General features: G+C 34.0%; 1 pseudogene; it reads right to left on the reverse strand.

Moving 5' to 3' along the window:
- Window positions 1-19,091: 19,091 nt before the first annotated feature.
- On the reverse strand, window positions 19,092-21,474 carry LOC100781824 (solanesyl-diphosphate synthase 1, mitochondrial-like; annotated as a pseudogene).
- Window positions 21,475-22,261: the final 787 nt, after the last annotated feature.

Genomic DNA, 22,261 nt, shown 5'->3' on the forward strand with positions numbered 1-22,261 from the left:
CACTCTGGCTTCGGGCAAGTCCACTTCCATATTCGTAGAAATACAACGACGTTGACTCTCCTGTCCATCATTATAGATTTATTTAGATTGGTTTCCCTTATGAGAAAAAACTTTCAGTAATGGGAGAAAACTTACACCACCACGAGATGGATCAATGTCCATAACTTTTAAAATACTTGTGCTATACACTGAAATACATGGAATAAACAAATAGAAAATTTAGTATCTTATAGTGGCAGTTTAAGAAAATGTTTTATTTGCAACTTCATGTCTTATAAAAGAGAACTTTCAAAGCAAGAGAAGCAACTAAGAGTTGGAGATCGATGAACCTTTGCGAATTACCAGATACTAGAGAAAGTTTCTACAAGTAAACGTCGTATGTGAGCGTGTAAGGTGTCATGTAAAATGGGAAATCTTACACGAGATTGAAAAGTACAGTCAGGAAGTCACTGAACTCACATGTGCAATCACATTTAATGTTGGGAAAGCCCTTGATGGATTAGGTTGACAGAAAACCATTCGAAATGGTTCAATAAAACAACTCCAAATGAAAAGTTTGGTGCGATTTATTTCATTTACAGACTAGAGAGATTACTCTTTTCTTAACCTTAAATATTTATTTTTTTAGATACATAACTAATATACATTTCTAGGAGAAATTATTGCAGGATTATGGTTCTACGATTTTTTTAATGATTACTTAATGTAAATATTGCAATACTGGTCTTCATTTTATTTTTTAAATCATATTTTATTTATAATAATTGGTTTAAATTATTTTTAATGATGACTTAATGTAAATATTTTTCAAATTATGGGGCCAAAAGTTGTGGAACCTTCTCCATTAGCTCATCCAAAAAGTTGTCGATCTCCAACAAAGACACATGCATTGCTTTTAATGTAACCTTGTTGTAGTCCTATGGACTTTTATAGTTTCAATCAAATGAAAAAGTTGGTTTTTAATTTATCAAATTCCTTTTTCTCAGTTATGTGGTTAGTTTTGTAATAACAATAATAATAATAATAATAATAATAATAATAATAATAATATATTAAAGAACATTCCATAGATAAAGTCAAACCATTCTAAATCCAACTTTTGATCCATGATAATTTTACTTCTTAAACTCTTTCGATATGCACACCCCGACAACATCTACTATTACATCTAATGCTATGGCAGTATGGCTGCATGGTAATGAATCTGAACAACTAGACATAAAAAAACTGGTGAAAAAAAGACTACTAGAATGGAACCTTAAACATCTAATACGAAACCCGACAAGCCTAACCTAGTATCCTTCCAACCTTAATCACCGCCCCTCTCCAAGTTGTGCATTCAACTCTCGCACTTGGTCTGACACTATGCTCAGCTGCATTTGCAACTGCAATTTGTCATCCTTCATGGTTTGCATCTCTTGTGTCATTGTTAGCATCTTCTATTCAAGGCTTTTCATACTATAATATTTGTAATCATAAATACACCTTCCATTTCTCAAAATAAGGTTTTGAATCAAGGACACAACAACGTCTTCTTGAGCATCATAGTCAGTTAGTTTGAATCTTCCCACAAGACAAAGATGGTTTCCAATTTTGCCAGTCATTACAATCCCTGAATACCTTCAAAATTCCTTTCCATCAAAGAACATAACCTCCAGTAATGTGTAGGTAAGGGTAGGGAGAGAAAGAGCTATACACAATTGCCCTAGCCATTTTTGCATGCAATGATTCAACACAAAAGCGGGTGATGTGGCCTTCTCAGCAAAGGTGATGGTGTTGCTACTTGTGATGGCCTCATATGAAGCTAATGTGCAAGTCTTCAAATATTACACTTCCTCGCTATGAAAAATTCTGAAAATGAACACCATTTTATACGTACCTTCACTTGGAGAAAAGGAGTTTAGAGGATGCACTCTTGCATGTTGTGTGGCTTTACATTCGCTTGACTAGCCTTAATTCCATATTTCCTGCAAAGGTCTAGCCAGTGAAATTAAGCTTTCTCATGACTTAAAGGAGTGGAGGTGGTTGTTCGGATACTCATCAATTTGTGCCTTGCACTCATACGCACCTTGAGTAATATATGTCGGGCTTCCTTTCAACAAAGACAACAAAATACTTTTGCTTCTTAGACGGATTCATATCACGTAGATGGAGTTATCTGTGATAAGGGTGGGTAAGTAGAGGACCAAACTATATATCAAGGTAGAGGCACTTACTATCAATTAAAAAAGTTGTTGGACACATGGTTGAGTAGATGACCAATAATTAATGTTCTGTATGGTAATTCAGTTGTTTTTTAAAGACCAAAATAACAACACGTGCTATTTCAACCATAAAAATAAGTGCTTACTACCATTACATTTGAAAGGAGCTGATTAGTTTAGTTTGCTTTTAATAGAGTTAGTTCTTGTGTATGTTATACATGCCAAAATATTTGGCCAGGAATCAGTCTTTCATTGGTTTCTTCAATGCATGCGTTAGCGTCACCCGTACCTTGAGTCTACCGGGCCTTGTACTTGTGATGTAACAAGTCAAAATTGCTAGCAGACTGTCAACCCTAATTTTAGACTTTAAGTTAAATCATCCACCTAGAAAGTGTTATTTCATATCTTTTGCGAATATCTAAACATTTGTTTCCTTACCCGTAATCTATATAGACTCACTCATATTTTATGGAGTAGATATTGACATACCCTTATTGCTAATGGAACTACCCACCTGGATGTTTTCTAATAATATTTTAAAAATGTCTTTTTTTAAAAGAAATTATACGTGGAAACTATATTTTTTTTGTGTAAATTTTTTATTTATAAACAGTGTTTTATTTTTTATTACCAAAATTTCAATTTTTAACTAACCACATTTATGATAGCATGCCATGCTAGTCGTACCCTTGTAGAGTTCGATGCAATCTAAATTGTGTATTTTGTCTGTGAAATCTTGGTCGTTTGTCATAACTCACAATATAACAATACAAGATGATAATAAATACAAGTGATGGTCTAAGCTAACTCATATTCACCATATTGGAATCAAAATGGAGGGAGTTGTTGTTGTGTATTATGATGATGATATGGTATCAACTTGTGACGGGGTATTGTTTGAATATCCTAAAAATGCTAAATACATTAAAATTAGTGAGGAAATGTCTCTCATTTCTTTGAGGAAAGTAGTTATAGATGTCATTGAAGGTGGAAGAAGCTTGTTTGAGGTTTTTTTTACCATAAGCATGTATACGTAAGTAATGGCTATGTGGAGTATGATTGTATGAAGCTTAAAGACGACAACAATGTGGAGAAGATGTTTTCATTTTTTTGGAGTTCAGTTCTAAAGGATCAATACACTTGTATGCAATGGTTGACCGATCTTCAAAAGAAATCCTTGTAGTGATGCATAAACCAAGGAAACCAAGATTTGCCGAAGAGATCAATGATTTGATGCATGGGTCAATGATGAAAAATACCTTTAATAATGACGATAGATCCATCCAGTCATGTATTTAGTTGATCAAACCTATTTTGCCTGTTTTTCATCTTCTGTTAATGTGTGTACCCATGCTATTATTTTAGTTGTTATTGTTGTTTGTTTCATGATTATAATCGAACTATGATTTTTCGTTGCATTAATAAGCGTGTGTTGTTTGAACATAAAAGTAGGAGAAGAAGACTTCCCTTTGAGTTCTTAACCTTCACAAAGTACAACACAACAATGTAGAAGCAAAGCTTCATGGTGAATCAAAGGTGATTCAAAGGTGTTTTGATGATAACAATGATGATAACAAAAGATGACGACAAAGGTGATGACAAAAAGCTCAAAGATCAATCAAAGAACAACTCAAGTGAATCAAGAATAATTCAAGAGTTCAAGATAAGAATCAAGAAGAATTCAAGACTCAAGAAGAAAGTTTAGAGTCAAGAATCAAGATTCAAGGTTCAAGATCTCAAGAATCAAGATCAATATTCAAGACTCAAGATTCAAGAATCAAGAGAAGGCTTAATCAAGATAAGTATGAAAATTTTTCTCAAAAATTGAGTAGCACATGATTTTTCTCAAAACATGTTTACCAAAGAGTTTTTACTCTCTGGTAATCGATTACCAGATTGTTGTAATCGATTACTAGTAGCAAAATTGTTTTGAAAAAGTTTTCAAATTGAATTTACAACGTTCCAATTAATTTCAAAAAGCTGTAATCGATTACAATGTCTTTGAACGTTGAAATTCAAAAGAGTTACCAATGCCTTTGAACGTTGAAATTCAAATTCAAATGTGAAGAGTCACATCCTTTCACATAAAAGCTTTGTGTAATCGATTACACTTATTTGGTAATCGATTACTAGTGATTGTTTCTAAGTAAATCAAAAGATGTAACTCTTTAAAAGGTTTTTGACTTTTTCAAATTGGTTTTAAGTTTTTCTAAAAGTTATAACTCTTTTAAATGGTCCTCTTGGCCAGACATGAAGAGTCTATAAATGCAAGACTTTGATTTGCTTTTCAATACACTTTTACACTTATTCAATCAATCTTTTACAAGCCTTGAATCTCTTTGAACTTCTTCTTCTTCTTTGTGCCAAAAGCTTTCTAAAGTTTTCTAGTTTTCTAAACCTTGAAAACTTGTGCTATTCATCTTTTCATTCTCTTCTCCCTTTGCCAAAAAGAATTCGCTAAGGACTAACCGCTTGAATTCTTTTTGTGTTTCTCTTCTCCCTTTTCCAAAAGAACGAAGGACTAACTGCCTGAATTCTTTTGTGTCTCCCTTCTCCCTTGTCAAAGAATTCAAAACGACACAGTCTGAAAATTCTTTTGATTCTTCCCTTTCCCTAATACAAAAGTGTTCAAAGGACTAATCGCCTAAGAATTCTTTTGTATCCCCATTCACTAAGTATCAAAGGTTTAACCACCTAAGATCTTTGTCTTAACACATTGGAGGGTACATCTTTTGTGGTACAAGTAGAGGGTACATCTACTTGGGTTTGAATGAGAACAAGAGAGGGTACATCTCTTGTGGATCAGTTCTAGTGGAGGGTACATCCACTAGGTTCAAAGAGAACAAGGGAGGGTACATCCCTTGTGGATTTTTGCTTGTAAAAGGATTTTTACAAGGTTGAAAGAAATCTCAAGGACCGCAGGTCGCTTAGGGACTGGATGTAGGCACGGGTTGTTGCCGAACCAGTATAAAAACTCTTATGTGTTTTTTTCTTTCTTCCCTACTCTTTTACTTTCCACTGTGCATTTAATTTCTGCTTTTACTTTCTGTTAAGTTTCTCTTCTACTCCTCATTCTCTTAACAATTTAGTAAAAGCCTTAGAAAAGTAAAATTTTAATTAGTAAAGGTTTAGGAATAATTAATTAAACCCCTCCTTCTTAATTATTCTGAGGCCACTCGATCCAACAAACAATGCCTTAGATACAAGACAAATTACAAACTACAAAAACAACATCCAATATCATAATGAAGATGCATCTGACAATACATCATAATGATGATGATCTTAACTTTAACAAATCAAATGCATTCACTATTGTTCAAAACCAACACCTGTAGGACAACATCATGTCTTCCAAGTGCATTCACGCATACTAGTGTTCATTAGAAGATATATGTTACAACATTTCCCGATGTACCATTGCTCAAATCCTCATGCCTATAAAACATATATAATAATATTGGAACAAAAGCTTAGGGTCAGACAAGTAGTGGATTTAAGGACTATATGTAAGTTAGGTTAAATTAATTAGCTAGTTCGATATTTTAGCCAACATTAGGTAAGGTTAGGGTTACTTAATTACTCAATCAAACGCATCATGTAAACTTATAACAACACTATTTATACTTGTGGGATCAAACCCACGCATGCACTATACTAAATACAACATAACACAATACTCAAATGTGTTAGGTCAAATCTAATTTTGTATTGTTAACTATATAAACAACTAAAATCACTTGCTTTCTGATTTCCTTCAACCTTCAACTCGTTATATTTTAATCATTACTTGTACTACAACATCATTGTATATTTTATATAAGCCCTAACTGTTCAACATACCTTTTATAATAGTTTATTTACCATAAAATTATCATTAGTTATATTTATCCACCACACATTATTAAAGATGTTTTCAAATTATTTGTTATATTACTGCAAGTATTAGGTTTATCATTACATTAACAAAATTATCAAATAAGCTATAATATTCATCCTTTTACTATACAAAGTGTTCATGGATCTTCCATAATATTGTCTCACATCAAGCTGGTACTACTTTAGGGTCATTCTTCAAAACAGTATCTTAATTTGTGCAACTAACAAGGCCATACTACATTTGCATTCTATCTACCATTGACCTACTGTATTGTGCCTTATAATAAATAATTGTTGGGCTTTTTATGAAGGATGTAGATCAACCTTCTTATTTTCTACATTATTCTCTTTCTTTTGCAATATGGTTGTTCTTCTCATACTCATCTCCAACTTACAACTTCAGATGTCTAAAATGTCTTCTTCTATTGTATGTAACTACAAAACCCCTCTAAATAATTTTTTAAAGGCTTCTGTGAAATCATTGGGAATGAGCATTGCACCCTATATCAACCAATCTTAGCACGGTTTTTCAATTTCATTTGATTGGGACCTCTACTCAAGCATTTCAACAAATACCATATTCCTTTCCCAATTAATTAACACACCTAAAACACAAACCATGCATATAAATAAACACCACCCTCATGTTAAAAAAACTACCACTACAGATAACCACATATGGGTTCTCACCATTTAATAGCGGTAACAATAAGCAAAGCCACCAACCATAAAAGCTGCACCTCCCTATCAAATGGCTGCACCAATCTGCATATCATCAATGCCAGCATCCAACACCACCAACCATACACGTCAAATCTTTCCCCAAAGGCGCAAAAATCCACTAACGAAACCATCCTCGACTACACTTCCACAATGGACTTGGCACCAAATCATAGTGGAACCCTCATCCATCAAGATCCCTATTTAACAGTTAAATTTAAATGAAATGTAATAAATTCAAAAGGGGTATTTTTGTTCATAGAAAAAGGACATCTGCATAAAAGTACATTAGAGATTAAAAAATTTGAAACAAATAGAGATTTAAAGATTAGGTTCCTGGTCACAAATTTTAGCCTTTCAATATTAAACATCATATTTGACGATTTAAACATCCTCTTCCACCAAACGTGACTTAGTTTCCTTGTCCATGCTAGACACACTCTCTCAATAAACTCTAAAATTATATTCTTGTTCCCTAACATATCCTATTTCTATTGCTCCTAAAATTTCTAGTTTTGTTTACATCTTTGTATTATGACAAATAAGTTCAACTTATTTTTTTTATTATGCATAAGACCAGCACCTTACCACTCCACTTAGAAGCCAACACGCCCATAATCCAATTCTTTTATTTGACCTCTATTAGTGGAACCCTATAAAGGAGAACTGGATGTAGCTCAGATTGAGTGAATCAGTATAAGTTGAGTGTTTCTACTTCTCTCCTTGACGGTTTATTGAGCATTCTCTTAGCACTTTTTGTCCTTCTTTTCATACCAAGTATTTGCTTGAAAAAGTGTTTTAAAGACTCTATCTTATTTAGTCACTAGACGATAAAGCTTGGCCTTATTAAAACCTATTTCTTTTCAGTGAACGACTTACCTTACATATACATATTTGTCTATCTTTGAGTTAAAAGTTTTAAAAAGTTATTATCTTTGATTAACATACTATTCACCCACCTTCTAGTGTGGTTGTTGTTATTTCAATTAAATTAAGTTGGAGATGTTTAGGATGTGATAAGGTGCTTGTGTGCCAAGTTTGAATACATAATTGCTTAAATTGTGAGTGGTGGGTCTAAATTGCAAAGCCTATAACTTGTGAATTCTATGTCAAGTAATATGATTTGAAGTTGTTTTTTATGGTGTTAAGTACGTGCTTGTGTCAATACTCAATAGAAATCATAAAGGTGAAAATGAAAGAGTTATACTATATTATGATATGTATACCTAATGGAATTATTGAATTTTGCTTGTGTAGGCATCACGTCTTTTGACATTATTATCTAAATTGACAAATTGAATTGACATTGGCCATTTTATAATTACATAGCTTGATGTCTTATCTTTTAAATTCAATTGACTTTACCTCAGCTACATTTTCCTACAATTTATATCAAAATTTTATCACAGACATGTCGTATGTGAGAATCTGTTGGACAACTTGTGTTTTTACTGGATTTGCGTACAAATCAAGCGATTCTAACTTTGGTTCTGTAAATGATAGACCCTACCTCAATTTTGGAATTTTAAAATAGAACTTAAGTGTAGGTAATCTAAGTCCTAAGTCCTATGTATTCATGCCCTATGCAAGGTTATTTAAGTCCTAGGTCCTTCAGTTCAAACATGGTAACTTGATAAAATGGATCTAAATTTGAATGATGCAGGTAGAGAATATACAAGTAGCTAGAGACTTTAAATTAGTTGAGGTTTGATGATTTGGTTTTATTGCTATTAAAATTTGATAACAAAAGAGTTGTTTTGTATAGACTCGTATATGTAGGTCTAGAGGGTTTTGATTATGATATTTTAGAGCCTTTTAGTTCTGGAAGACTCCTTTTTGAAGCAATTGAACCCATAATTTTTAATCATGTACATAATGCTTTTTGAATTTTATCGCCAGGGAAGTTAAAGGACTTTTATGCAGATTTATTTTGTCATATATAATGTTATGGCTTAAATATAAGATGTGATTTAAACTAATGAATAGAAATGCATCCTTAGACTTATGAGCAATGGGAGCACCAAACTTTGGTTAATAGACTAGTCAATGATGTCATATAAGCAAGCTAGAGTTAAGTAGCATGAGATACCAATATTATTCATGTTGCAACCCGTGGTTGCCCTCCTATCTCACCCTCATAGTAGCAGTCTGAGGTGAACCGAAGCTCACATTTTCACCATATAGTAATCCTTAGTGTTATCTAGCTAACCCATGCAACCACATGATGAATTGGTGAATATAACCATAAACTATGAGTAAAAAGAGATGTTGCAGAATTTTCTACAGAATGCCTTGACTTGGATCCTTCCTTAATCACCTAAATCCCACTTCCTTAGTTGAGAATAACCCCTCTAACTCCTGGTACATAAGAGACATACGATAGTAAAATTTAATTCAGTTCCAAACCATAGTTGAATGAAGATTAGTGATAATACGAAAAACTAATCCTTGTAGTGTAGGTGAAGTGTCATAGAAAAGAAGATGTATTCTTAAACTTACTCATTAGAGTGGAGCTAGGATCTATCTAGTTTAGATTCTTTCAGGGGCTTCTAGATATATGACTCGAATTCTATGTATAAGTGCTAGTAAGTTAAAGAAAAGGTTAAGCAACCATAACCTCTTCAATCCCCATTACAGTCAAAATTTCAAGAAAGACTCGGGAGTGTGAAATAAAGTCGATGTGAATATTTGTGATCTAAAATGGCTTGGGATATAACATTGAAAAACTTTCTGTATGTGATAAAGGGTACATAATAACTATTTAATAACTAAAAAATTCAAACTAAGTTATAAGGTAAAGTTGCAAGAAATTCAAATTGGTTGGTACACACTAGGACAAGTTTTTGTTTTTATTGATGTGATATGTATGGCAAGATAATTGACATGGCTATGTGTTACTATGATTCTTATAACTCTGAGATGCTTATGGATGATGAAGATTTGATTGTATGTGAAATTTTGTGGATTCTATGTGTTTCTCTTGTCTTGGTGTGACCTTAAGATGAGTGAAGTTGCTATCGATAATGTGATTTACTTATACTGGTTGGGCTGATCTGATTGGAATTAGTTAAACCCTTTTGGTGAGTGTTGAGGGGTAAAAATGCACTCATATCTTTATTACACAAAAATCACACAACCAAGAACATGAGATAAAAAGATTACAAATTGATTTAATGCATTTCAGGCCATCATCCCTACATCCACAACCTCAACCTTAACTTTAATTTGATTAACATGGTTTGGACCCTCATCCTTACATCCACGATCTCCTCACAACAAGTTTTTAAGACAAGCTTAATAAACTTCTAATCCTTCCCTCAACATGACCACCCACCCACTTTCACCTAGGGTGGTAATCCCCTCTTTAAGCTGGATAATTTTTCTCATCTTAAGAAACTCTATATATAGATCTAGCATTATAATCTTAAAAGAGGAAACAAATATCTAATTTACAAAATATATCTTTAATTCTAAATAGCATCCTAGAAATAAGATAATATCATTTTTTTAATCTAAACAATATCCTAGAGATTTGAAATTACAAATTTGAATTATTTCTCAACAATTCTTTCCTCAATTAAAATTTAATTTCATCTTCAATCTTCTTAGCTGCTTGTCACGCTTCCGCTTCCACTTTGCTTGCACAAAATCTGGTATGTTCTCGATCTGCTCCACAAGTACCGAATGGTGACACTTTTAGACTTGTACCGCCAACTACCTCCAGTGGAACATGCCACTTGACTATCACATCACCAAGTAGACTTTCAACACAAGGACCCCACACAGATCCACCATCAACCTCCTTAAGCTTCTTCAATACTCTTCTCTCTGGTCACTAGGCCCCAAGATCATTCAGGCTTTGATACCGATTGTTGGGAAAAAACACTCATATCTTTATTACTCAAAAATCACACAACCAAAAACAAGAGATAACACCATAAACAAAATAGAAAAAGGTTACAAATTTGTTTAATATGGTTCGGGCCCTCACCCCTACATCCACAACCTCAACCTCAATTTGTTTAGCGTGACTTAAACCCTTATCCATACATTCATGATCTCTTCATAACATGTTCTTAGGACAAGTTGGACAAACTTGTAAACCTTTCCTCAACATGACCACCCCCTTTGTTTCACCTAGGAAGGTGACCCCTTCGTCAGGCTGGGTAATTTTTATCATCTTAAGAATCTCTATATATAGACCTAGCATCATAATCTTAAAAGAGGAAACAAAATCTCTAATTTATATATATATATATATATACATTTTTAATTCTAAACAACATCCTATAAATAAGACTATCATTTTTTAAATCTAAACAATATCCTAGAGATTTGAAATTATAAATTTCAATTGTTTCCCAATAGTGAGCTTAGACCATTGCATGTCTATATTAAGATGTTATTGGCTTTATGTCATTGGAGCACTTGTGTAACCTTCAATGAAGTGATTAATGTGGCGTGTCTGATATGAGAGTTATAAATGGATAATAGTGTTATTGTGCTTAAATATATGGGTTCTTAATGTTGTAGTGCTTCTCCTGAAACTTTAATCTTGTAAGAGCTTTCTTGGGAGAATTCAACTGCCTCCAATTTCTTTAATAACAAATTTATGCAAGATGAAACTTAATGAATTTTTCATGCAACAAAACTACTAGGCTTAGTGCCAACTACCCAACTCAGTACCACTTTAAGGCTCAATGACAACTCTAAAGCTTGATGCTAGCTTTCAAATAAAATCAGGCAGATAGGTTGTTATATCCCCTGGATAAACAATCTAATCTCTTGTGGTTAGGTTGTTATATCCCATGAGAACCAAGTTAACTCATATGGATAGGTCGTTATATCCATTGAGATTCAAAATAACTCATGGGATAGATTGTTATATCCTTTCAGTCCTAAATCAACTCAAGCAGATAAGTTGTTATATCCCTTGAGAACTCATGTTGTTAGGTTGTTATATCCCTATGAAAACTTCTTAACTCTTGTGGATAGGTTGTTATATCCCTTGGGAATCAAGTTAACTCAGTTGGATAGGTTGTTATTCCTTTGAGAAACTTTCTTAACCCTTATGGATAGGTTGTTATACTCATTGAGAAGTAAATTTTAGATGAATAAACCTTTATGTCCTACAATAGACATGAACAATGATGGAAGCTTGCTTGTGAGGCTTCTATGGAGGCTGGATCTTTGAGCTTCAATGAGGTCCTTTAATGGTGGTTTTCCACCATGGAGATGCAGCGGAAGACAAAGGAGAAGAGGGGAGAGGAGGCGCCATCCACTAGGGAATAAGCCATGGAAGAAGGAGCTTCACCACCAAGATGAGCCTTGGATAAGAAGCTTGGAAGGATGCTTCAATGGAGGAAAAAGAAAGAGGGAGATAAAGAGAGAGGGGGGAGCACGAAATTGAAGGAATAAAAGAGGTAGAGAAGTGGAACTTTGAAGTATGTCTCACAAGACTCTCATTCATCAAAGTTACAACAAGTGTTACACATGCTTCTATTTATAGACTAGGTAGCTTCCTTAAGAAGCTTTCTTGAGAAAACTTCCTTGAGAAGCTTCTTTGAGAAAACTTCCTTGAGAAGCTAGAGCTTAGCTACACATACCTCTCTAATAGCTAAGCTCACCTCCTTGAGATGAGAAGCTAGAGCTTAGCTATACACACCCTATAATAGTTAAGCTCACCCCCATGACAAAAAACATGAAAATACAAAAAAAAAGTCCTTACTACAAAGACTACTCAAAATGCCCCGAAATACAAGGCTAAAACCCTATACTACTAGAATGGCAAAAATACAAGGCCTAAACGAAGGAAAAAACTATTCTAATATTTACAAAGATAAGCGGGCTCATACTTAGCCCATGGGCTCGAAATCTACCCTAAGGCTCATGAGAACCCTAGGGCCTTCCCTTGGATCTCTAGCCCAATCTACTTGGAGTCTTCTACCCAATGCCCTTACGGAGTAGGATTGCATCATTCCCTCCACCTTGGAAAGGATTTGACCTCAAATTCCGAGGTTCTTCATACTCTGGGCTCCTTCCCTCAACACCTGTAAAAAGAACAAAAACATATGTATTAGTGGTGTTTGGTATGTTGAAGTAAGGTAAGGTCTGAAAACCCATTTCCTGGGCATCTTCCCATGAAGGAACATGGTTTCTCACCAACTCAATGAGTGGTGCTACAAGTATAGAAAAATATGGGACAAACCTTTTGTAAAAGTTTGTTAAGTCATGGAAGCCCCAAATTTTTCTTATACTTGGTGGAGTGGGCCACTCAGGAATGACCTTTATTCTCTTAGGGTTCATGGGAACCCCTTGATCACTATTTGAAAAATTAAGAAAAGTAACGCAATAAAACATACCTTTTTCTGTATTTTCATATTGATTATTCCTACCAAAAAGTATGACAAACCTAAGGTGTCCCATATGAGTACCTTAGTTTGTATTGAAACTAAAAATAAGAACAAACCTACCTAATGGGTCCCTATGTACACACACCATGAAGATGTTAGGTGTACGAGTGATTTTACAAAAGAGGGTTGCACCACTCAAAACATTCATCATACCACCTATTTTAGGGACTTGGTACCTAATAATACCTATTTTGGGCACCAACAAAGCACAAGGATTTAAGCTCTTGCGAACCAAACCCTCATCCAACAACTTCTTTACTTGAGGAATAAACTCAAGCCCAAGAGGTGTGGCAATGCTAGCAAGTGCCTTTTTACAAAAGAGAAAATGTGGAGGTTTTCTAAGAGGGAAAGTTTCTTTAATGTTTGTCTTTATTGTAAAATGAGTTTCCTTCTTAGCTAAACTCTTGGAGGAGACACTTACCTCCTTACACTTCTCTTTAACCACTAATGGTTGTCCTTCTTCTTGCGGGTAGATTTCTTCACTAGATTCTTCCCCTTTTGCCTTTTCACTTTCACTAGAGGAAGGTGAAGTAGTAGCATCATCTTGGATACTATAAATGTCTTCGCCCCTCATAATCATGGTTTTTGTGGTGGGGCATTGAGAAGTAATGTGTCCTCTTCCAAGACATTTAAAGCACTTTATAGAGCTAGTTTTCTCTTGCATACTAGCCTTAGGGGCTTGCTTTTCTATTGTCTTCTCCTTATCATCTTTGGGCTTAGAAGGTGTCACCCCTAAGATGCCTTGATCTTGGTCTTTCTTTGGATAAGAGTGAGAGCCATAAGATTTTGAAGTAGGCTTCTTTTTAAGTTGTTGCTCTACCCTTATTTCCCAATCTAAGTTAGCCTCTACATTGTCCTTCCCATGGAAGTATGAGAGTTTAATGTTAGCCTCTTGAGGCTTTCTTTCCTTTTCTCTTCTATGGGAGTGAGGTCTAAGATGTGACCTATGCCTTCCTTCGTAATAGTCACGAAGTTCTTCCCTTAGGCTTTTGCAAGAGTTATGACTACTATAGGAGGCATGTTTTACTCTTTTCATTTCTTTCATTATTTTTCTTCTTTCTTCCTCTCTTATTTTCTTTCTTTCATCTTGACTTATTTCTTCCACTCTTTTTTTTCCTTTTTCTTTTCTCTCTTGTTTTTCTTTCCATAACTTGAGGGAACTCAACTCATCTAAGATTCTAGATAAAGGGTCTTTATGACTAGTACCCTTGCCATTAACACTAGATGAATGATGACTCATGTTGGTTCCTAAGTTGTGGTTCTTTCTTGTTGGAGGTTTGAAAACAAAAGGTAAAAGAAACTATGGTTGAAACTAGCCAAATAAACACTAAAAGAGGTGTGAAAGATAAGGTAAAAAACTAATTGGTAAAAGGAAAGCTATCTAGGCGGTTTGACAATGGAAGGTAAAGGAAATAAGCTATGAAAGTAAGCAAGAAATGTAAACTAGGCGGATCCTAAGAGTGTTTGGATGACCACATTCAAGGTTCCCAACAAAACACTCACTATCCTAAGGAAAAATTGCCTAAAATTATTACACACAAATGGAAGTTTGGTAACCTATTGGAGGCTCCCAACACACTTCCAGCCTTTTTGTTACAAAACTTGAAAGCAATGAAGGTAAGTAAATTGCAAATTACAAAATTACAAAACGGTCCTCAATTTTGGTGGTTGTTCTCTCTTTGGTGATTCACTCAATTTGGAGTGCTTCTTAGTCCAATAGATCTTAAGGTGGTTGGCCCCTTGCTTTTGGACTCAAATTCTTCAAGGGATGACACCAATCCTCCTTCCAATTCCCTATATGGCAACCCACAAACAAGGAAACAAAGAGACAAACAATAACCAAAGACCAAAAAAAATGAAATGAAAGCTAAACCAATGGAGTTTTAACAAGACAATTTTTCAAGGATTATTCAACAATTAAAGCAATGAAAAGGACATAGAAGCAAGCTAGGACTCAAAGAGAAACTTAGAATGGCTCTAGAGTAGAGTAAAAAAAAAAACTGAAAAAAAAAGACTCAAAAAAACCTCTAGCTTTGGCACTTGTCTTCACACTAATTTTCAATTGAAATTTTGGAACTAAGATTGGTATAACATAGGCACCAATTATAGAATAAATTTTGAGCCAAAACAACAAGCACACTTCCTTTCACCTTTTTTTTTTCTGGATACTGATTTTCTTGCCAACTTGTGTGATTTTTCGTATTTTTTATTTTTATCCAAATCGCTTGTTTCTTTTTTTATATCTTTTTTCCAGATGTCTAGAAAATTCAGTAAAAATTTCAGCTCAAAATTCGAAGTATCCAATTCTCAGTAATTTTTACAAGTTTGTATGTCCAAGCTGCCAGCACCAGCGATTTGTTTCTTTAAGCATGGTATATTGATTGCCTTGGGCTTACTTTCAACCTTCCTATGTATGTTGAACTCACTAGGATTGTTTACCACAGTTTTAGGAGTTCAATATTCACTTAGGATCAACATTTCAGCCAGCAATTCAATCACCAAAACTCAAATTCACAATAGACACAATCATAAGGAAACCTAAAAGTTCAAGAAAAGGTTCACAATCAAAGACTCTCTAAGAATTTTGCATGAACATGTTAAGGACTAATTAACATGAAAGATTTGACTCAAATCAAATAATAGGCTAAAATAATTTCATACACTCATGAACAAATGAGTTAGACAAAGAAACAAGAAAATAAAATTCAGCACAACATAAGAAATCTTATGTGACAAGTTTCATGACTAGACATGACTTCTATGACAAAACTACAATAGGTGAACAAGTCACTCTAGATTTTTGAGGTTTTATTCTACTTTAATATTTTTGTAAGAATTTATGGTTTAGGTTTCAGCCACAAAAAATAACAAGACAAAACTCAAAGGAACCTAAACTTAACACAATTCATGGTTCAAGAACAAGAACAAGAAATTTGAACCATAGAAAATCAAATCTAGCTTCTATAGCAAGTTTAATCGGTGGAAACTCTAAAGAATCATGTTAACAACATTTAGAACAAGACATGTGAGGAGATACATGGAGAAAAATGAAGAAACAACAATGGAAGAGAAGGTAAAGAAAAAAAATTAATGGAGGTTTAAGGAGCACCTACTTGAAGCTCTTGTGCTCTGATTACCACTTGATGGAAGCTTGCTTGTGAGGCTTCTATGGAGGCTGGATCTTTGAGCTTCAATGAGGTCCTTTAATGGTGGTTTTCCACCATGGAGATGCAGCGGAAGACAAAGGAGAAGAGGGGAGAGGAGGCGCCATCCACTAGGGAATAAGCCATGGAAGAAGGAGCTTCACCACCAAGATGAGCCTTGGATAAGAAGCTTGGAAGGATGCTTCAATGGAGGAAAAGAAAGAGGGAGATAAAGAGAGAGGGGGGAGCACAAAATTGAAGGAATAAAAGAGGTAGAGAAGTGGAACTTTGAAGTATGTCTCACAAGACTCTCATTCATCAAAGTTACAACAAGTGTTACACATGCTTCTATTTATAGACTAGGTAGCTTCCTTAAGAAGCTTTCTTGAGAAAACTTCCTTGAGAAGCTTCTTTGAGAAAACTTCCTTGAGAAGCTAGAGCTTAGCTACACATACCTCTCTAATAGCTAAGCTCACCTCCTTGAGATGAGAAGCTAGAGCTTAGCTATACACACCCTATAATAGTTAAGCTCACCCCCATGACAAAAAACATGAAAATACAAAAAAAAAGTCCTTACTACAAAGACTACTCAAAATGCCCCGAAATACAAGGCTAAAACCCTATACTACTAGAATGGCAAAAATACAAGGCCTAAACGAAGGAAAAAACTATTCTAATATTTACAAAGATAAGCGGGCTCATACTTAGCCCATGGGCTCGAAATCTACCCTAAGGCTCATGAGAACCCTAGGGCCTTCCCTTGGATCTCTAGCCCAATCTACTTGGAGTCTTCTACCCAATGCCCTTACGGAGTAGGATTGCATCAAACAAGCAACCACATCCCACTATACTTTTGAAATAGTAGTGACTAATAGAATAATTTAGCTTGATATGAGTGTATTACATAATGAACCGTCTAATCGTGTCGTGAAATTCGAAAGTACATGTATGTATAAATCACTTACAAGCTTTCTTCCTTTGGTAGTATTAAACGTAGGTGCATATGAACTATACTAGGTGTTTTACTTACTCGTGTTGTGTAGTGTTTCAAATTCCTATTTCAATATGCAATTGCATTTGCTTGTGGATTAATGTGAGTGCAAGTATCTACAAAGGCGTATAAATTAATACATATGGTTGTGATTTAACAGATGCATAACTATATGTACATTTCCCCTAAGTGTTAGGATGTGTATTTATCTTTCCTTCCTATTTCACATATTACCATGAACCTCACTCCTTTCTTTCTCTATGCTGCCTGGTTCTTCTTTATGATGAACAACAGGGAGAGTTGACATGCACAAGAAGCAGCAAAATTAGTGGAGCAAATGGATATTAGGACCGAAGGCAACTAATTCTTTCTCTAGGAGTCTCCCATATTTGTGTTTTGTTGTTTCGGGTTTATGTGTATATATTACTAAAGTAAGGATGGCTTGTCAGAGGAGGTTTAGTTGTTTTAAGTATGATTTATGTATATACTATTTATCTCTCATGACGTTAGAAGCCATGAAATATTTTCAACAACTTTAACTTCTTTATTTACACTACTGAAAAAAGTGCATTTAACGACGGTTTTTTGACACAATCAAAGATGGTTTTGAACCATTTTTGAAGCCTATGCCGTGTAAAGTCAAGAATATCCACGACAGTTCCTAAAAAATGTCTTAAAAAAGCTATCACTCTAAGACGGTTTTCAAGCAAATAATCCTCTTAGAATGATATTATTCTAAGACGGTGTTTTAATGAAAGCCATCTTAAAACATGTTTTTTTTTAATGATGATTCTGAGATGGTTTTTTAAATAACTGCCTTAGAATGTACACTTTCTTAGACGATTTTTCCAACAACCGTCTTAGAATGTATTTTAAAAAAAAATTAAATTATAATAAAATAAAATAAAAAGAAAACTTCTAATAAAATAATAGAAAAGTTTAATAACAAATTTTCTATATCAAGTCTAATAAAATAATACAAAAAAAGAGAGAAATTTCATAAAATTTTCTAAGAAAATGATTAGACTTAAATTGGAAAATCTTTTCACTTTCATTGTTTAATTGATAAAAATGAGAAAACCATACAATTTACAAGATGATTTTAATAAATTTATTATTAATTGTTTTGAATACAAGCTACAAGGTAAAGTAGTAAGAAAATCAAGGAGGCCATAGACAGAGGGAAATAAATATAAATCTCTTTACGTGCGAACTAAAACTATATATATGACTTAGTGATTATGGTACGAACTAAAACTATATATATGACTTCAAAATATGAATAAAATAAATATAAATCTCTTTATGTGCGAACACATATAAAATCAATTGCAGCATTCATGTTATGCAACTTAATTGCTAAATCAGAAGTTGAGCTGCTCAAGCAAGCAACATATTTGTGGAGTAAAACATGAAAAGCAACATTTGTGTGAAATAAAACCTTCAAATCTACTATCAAAAATGAACCTTCAAAAAAGCATAAGGAAAAATCAACCTCACTTTATGTCCTCCTACTGAAATATAGAAATAGGAGACCACAAAGATTGTATTCTAAACCACATCATCAAAGGGGCCATCAATGATCTTATAAAATCTTAGGATGAAATTGTACCAAACCAAAACTAATTGCAACTTCTTAAATGATAGATTCACCAAAGGTAGAGATCTAAACGTAGTTCATGCTTTTGTTTAGTGTCGTAAAAACTAATTATGTAGAATAAAAGCAACCAAATAACAAAATTTAACTTACAATATCAACATTCACAAGGTTTTCAAAGCCCTCATCGACAATTGCACACAACTGAGGGAACTCTTCCATCGCAAACAATATTGGAGCTATAAGAATTCCCTGCAATAATTTGTTGGACCAAAACCAAATCATACAGTGGATAAAACAAAACACAACAAATCTCATGAAGAATAAAAGGGAAAACAAATCATAAAATAATAGTTAAAATTTTTTTCTTTTAAATGGAACCTATCCAAAAAAAGGTTGTTAGCATAGAAATTTAATCAACGTAAAAAAAATATTCTAAATGATGTCAAAAACAGGAACAAGAAAGAAGCATAATAAATAACACATTTATTTAAATATATTAAATGATACGTTTCATGCCATAGGACTGGCAGTATTATACTGGTCTTTTATAACTTTTTCAATCTTCTTTCATTTGGTAGGTTTTTTTTGGAGGATTCTCATTTGTAATAGAATTTAACTAATTTCTAGGTTGATAAATATTTTTTATAACTGAATTACAAACTTATAAATTACAAGAAAGATTGTTATTTCATTCAACCCCTAGCCATAGACAATGTCCATATAAAATCATATATGCATCATGTAAACGTGGACAAAACCTTAAGTAGATAAAGAAATGAGGGATCATGGTTCTATACATACTAGTGTATCATTTTTTACAAATTTCACCATTCAAGACTCATGTTTTTAAGGGAAGCTGGTCCTTGCCTTTAGATTTGGAGTCAACATTGGCTTTAAGGTATTTGTACACATGACTATAAACAATAAGAACAAGCAGAGGAAGTAAAATATACAAATCTCCACACTGTTGGTTGCATCAGCCATCTCAGAATTTGATTGTGCATCATATTCTTAATTTCTCAAGTAAGCAAGGTTTGCATTCAGCCATTCACCAACATAGAGCCACCGTTTTTGACGAGAGAAACCCTTCACTGTGATGGAGATTTTGCCAAAAGTTAATGGCAAGTTGTTGCTAACTTACTATTGTTTCTCTTATTGCGAACTATTGTTTAATGGTAAGTATATTTGCCACTAGTTTGTATCTTCATGTGCTCTTTCCCTTGTAATTTCTAGAGAGCTTACCGCAAGGATTTTAAATAAAGCTGATGGAACTTCTCCATCGCTATTTATTGCGTCAGATTATATTTTGGAAAATTTATACACAATCACTTTGACTCCATGAATGGGCTCTAGTCATGTGTACAAGAACCCTTTCCAAGGGAAGATGATGTGCCTGTGAAATCAAGCACATCACCTATCAACTGAAATGCCAAACCCTACAAAATAGAGAATATAATATGTACAAATAGGAAGATAGATATCAACTAAACATTGCCAAATGAAATGGTGGATACATCCGTAACAGTAATACTAGGTTCATTAATTCTCTTTATGCAAAACATTAAACTATAAATCATTAAACACATTGTTTACAATAGAAAACATCATACTTTAACTTAATAGTGTAAATCCATGACTAATTGAATATACAAACCAGATTTTTTCCATACTCAAAAGCAAGCATTGCAACGTCTGTTGTTGGGCCTGCAAGGATGGGCATTGCCTTGCAACTATTTGACATTAAAGGTGCAGTCTTGTAGTAGGTCTTTTGCATATAATATTCCATGCTGAAAATATAAACAATTGTGAGAAATCAATCTAACCATAGATAGGATATATCTCCACATTTTTTAGAATTAAGAGTGATCTATAATTATGTGTTTGTGCAAGGGAAAATAAATGAATTTTTATAAAGAAAACATGAATTACTAATATGATTCATATTTTATAAAACAAAGGTTAACTTCCTAGCACAGAAACACACATGCACATAAATGATAGAAATAGACCCATGCATACCGACACTGTTGATCAAATGTTGTAGTCATCTACATGGTCTCCCCAGTTACAAGATGCTCTACAACTTTTGCAATTGAAGATACAACCTACAAAAATGCATCTTAGGTAGATGACATAAACATAATTGTCTACCATCAAAGAATCTAGACACATCTTTAAAACTTTTCATGTGTACACAACATATTACCCATTTAGCTTACCTCTATTTTTCAAAGAGGCTAGAGCAACACAAACCCGAGAAAGCAAAAAATCCCTAGCCAATACTGCCAACTGCATAAAAACAACATAAAACTTAAGCAAGCTACACCCACCATGTGACAATATGTATGTAGAAAATGTAACCTAAAAAATAATGAACAAATGGTATGTAATATGTAGGCAAAAAAATTCACAACTTTATATATACCATATCGTCCATTAAAAAATTCAACAAACCAATACCACGTCTGGTATCTGCATCATCCAATACATCATCATGAATAAGGCTTGCCACCTTTGACAACATTATGTGAACATTATTTTGTAATAGCGATAATGAAAAAAATATTCTTACAAGTGTATAAAGAGGCATTTTGATCATATACCAGCACTGCGAGGAACATGGAGAAGCTCAAGATCGGTCACTGTAGCTCCTCCGGTTCAAGCTCAATCAAATGGTCTAAAACCCCATACGCTTTATCCATTTTATGCGCCATGATTATGACCTCCATTAGCAAGTGGAGCACATCAGTGTCGCGCGGGTTGGTGTTGAGACGCTCTTCGAGAAGCCTCTCTGCTTCCTCCTTGGTGAAGGTAGTGTCGGACTCGGCGTCGGGGGGAGTGAGCGGGGGTGTTGATGATTAGGGGATGGGAAGTGCATGAAAAAGAAGGCAGCGACGATGATTAACAAAGTTAGGGTTTTGAGGAGAAGGAGAGGGAGGGGGTGTTTCTTGGGGTGCAAAATGCGGGGTCTTTTTAAATATACGAATGTGAGAATAACACCAATTTCTAAGACAGTTTTTAAAAAACCATCTTTGAATACTTCATTTTTAAGACGATTTTCTTAAAACTGTCTTTGAACACTGATTTTCTAAGACGATTTTTATAAAACTGTCATCATATATATTTTGTTATTTACAAAATTGTCACTGCCTTATATATTAAGACGGTTTTTGGGAACCGCCTTAGTAAGTGCGTCGTAAAAAGTTAGTTTTTTTAGTAGTGTTAGGTTCTATATATTTGAAACCTTAAGATATCTTATTTTGGAACTTGATTATAACTGTTTATCATGTATCTTAGAGTCATAAAGGCCT

This window comes from Glycine max, chromosome 2, assembly GCF_000004515.6.
Source record: "Glycine max cultivar Williams 82 chromosome 2, Glycine_max_v4.0, whole genome shotgun sequence".
NCBI lineage: Eukaryota > Viridiplantae > Streptophyta > Magnoliopsida > Fabales > Fabaceae > Glycine > Glycine max.